General features: G+C 50.7%; 1 pseudogene; it reads right to left on the bottom strand.

Moving 5' to 3' along the window:
* LOC140206654 (28S ribosomal RNA) overlaps positions 1–2500 on the bottom strand; it is an 8331-nt pseudogene that overhangs the window by 2695 nt on the left and 3136 nt on the right.

Below are 2500 nucleotides of genomic sequence, written 5' to 3'. Positions count from 1 at the left end.
CTGGGGTAGGTGGAGGATCTCCTTGGCCGCTTTCCTGATCAGACGGTCCAGCTCTCTCAGGTTGTTCTGCGACGCTTCAATGAGGGTGAGATGGTAGTACATCCTTGGGATCATGAACGTCCTCATGAGCTCGATCTTTTGGAGTGGTTTAAGCTTTGCTGCCCTCAGACTGTGGAACCACGTGTCCAGTTTCTCGTTCCACTTGTCATCTCTCACGCCGCACCACGGGTCTATCTTCGCCCCGAGGTACTTTTCAATCTCTCCTGGTGGGACAAACTGTATGTTTTTCCCTTCCAGTTTCCATTCCTCCTTCGCGTTGTACAAGTACGTTTTTCTTTTACATTCATAGTAGAAACCTTTCGTTTTCCTCACGTTCACCTCAAGCCCGGTTGCCTTGCAGAACCTGTTCAGGATCTCAAGGTTTTCAACCATCCCTTCATAGGAGCTACTTAGGAGTGCTATGTCATCCGCAAATGCCAGTGCCGTGCAGCTGACCCCTGCATCCAGTTCCACTCCTCTCCCGTCTCTTTCCAATGTGCTTATCAGTGGGTCCATGGCGATGTTAAAGAGAATTGGTGACATGGGGTCTCCTTGCTTGACCCCTTTTCTCACAACGATTTTGTCAGTCCGTTCCTCTCCGACCTCCACCACCGTTGTTGTGTTGGTGTACAGGTCTTCGACTAACTTTCTGAATCGCTGTGGTGCCCCCACTCTTGCGAGTGCCTTCTGGATCAGCTTATGGCCCACAGAGTCAAAGGCCTTTGCTAAATCCACGAACACTATCGCCAGATTTTCTTTTTGCCTCTTGGACCCATTAATGATGTTTCTGAGGATGGCGATGTTCTCATTACAACCCGGAGTTTTTGCCAGAAAACCCTTCTGTCTTGGGCAGATCTTCGCTGCTTCACTGAGTCGTTTGGCGAGAATTTTCGTGAACAATCTCAGCAACAGTGGCCCAATCGTGATGGGTCTCCAGTTATCCAGGCTTTTAAGTTCCTCTACATCCTCAGTTTTCGGGATAAGCACCGTTCTGCTCCTCTTAAGGCATTCCGGGATGGTACCGGACTTCAACCAAAGTGAGAAAAGCCGCGGCAGGAGTTGCTCGTTCTCGGCCATGATATTCTCCAGGTCCTCCTTCTTAATTCCATCTGGACCCGCGGCCGTATCTTTCTTCACCTCCTCTAGAGCCTCCTCGATCTCATCCTTCTCAATCTCCTTCATCATTTCGGTTGTGTCAAATGGAGTACTATGGTCCGCCATTCCACGAAGGTCAGCCTTGTTATTCACGACCCCAAGTTTGTCTCGGAAGCGAATGAACACCTCTTCCTTCTTCAAAACACACTGGCTAGGGCCTGGCGCCCCCATGATCTGTCTAGCCAGCCGCTTCCTGTCCTTCTGGAAGAGTGTTTGGGCCGCTCGATAGGCTGCCTTCTTCGCACCAGTTCTCTTGGTGTTTCCACTGTTCGGTCTCTGGTATCCCTCCGTCCTTTCCATATTCCTTCTGCCTCTCTTATTCCCACGTTTCTTACGCGAGTATTTGTCCAACACCAACTCCGAGACTCCCTCCAGGATTCCAACCCCCTCAGCAAAGTCTTCCTTGTTCCTGATGTTCCCAAGCAATCCTTCTGCTTGATCCAGACTCTCCAGAAAGTCCTCTGGTGTCTGGCCAAGAATCCTCCTCTTAATTTTCTTGGTTCTCTGAACAGGTTGGTCTACTACTGGCGGAACCTCGGGTTCTGGCTCTTGGACTGCTGTTACCGGGCCGACCTGCTCCTCAGCCTGTCTGCCCTCTACTCGCTCCTTAAGCAGGATTCTCCTTTTGTCGGAGATCTGTTTAGGTGTTTTCGTGGTCAAGATCTTTCCAATTGCCACGTTAATCTGCTTCTTCCCTTCCAACATTTTATCAAGTTTTCTGAGGAGCTCCGTCTCCCACTCGGCCCACACACTGTCCTTCCTTCCCGGCCTCTTCTTACTCAAGAGTTTCGTCACCCTCTTCTCGTTACGCAGAATCGGATGGCGATGCCTCTCGTGCTGGCTTAGTCCAGTCTTCGTGGCGAATGACATATTGCATTCTTCGCACACGCATTCATTCCTCTCTTCCTGTTCAGGCCGTTTGTTACATTTTCCAGTGTGGCATGCAATCGAGTGGATTTCTCCTACCTTCTCACACTTTCGACATTGTCCTTTCAAGCTGGTGACTCGGTGTGCCTTTTTCAAGTGTGAGCGGAGCGCCCCCATGGTGTCATACACCTCGCGGCAATTGTCCACCACGCATCTCTCCGTCAAGAATGGGAGGAGTATCATCACCTCCCTTTTTGCCATTTCCCTTTTTCTCCTGGGCGGATCCCCCGACTCCCTCGAGTTCACCTCGTCCAGTGCCTTCTTCGGCCTCTCTGAACCTTTCACCCAGGTCTCGTATTGTCTGTTGTAGAAGACCCTTGTTCTGATCTCCACCTCCATCTCATCTCCTAGATCTTCACTTGAGGTCTTCACAACATCC

This window comes from Mobula birostris, chromosome 12 (genome assembly GCF_030028105.1).
Source record: "Mobula birostris isolate sMobBir1 chromosome 12, sMobBir1.hap1, whole genome shotgun sequence".
In the NCBI taxonomy this organism is placed as follows: Eukaryota; Metazoa; Chordata; class Chondrichthyes; order Myliobatiformes; family Myliobatidae; genus Mobula; species Mobula birostris.
Note: the sequence above shows the minus strand (reverse complement) of the source record. Positions and strands in the feature narration are given on the sequence as shown.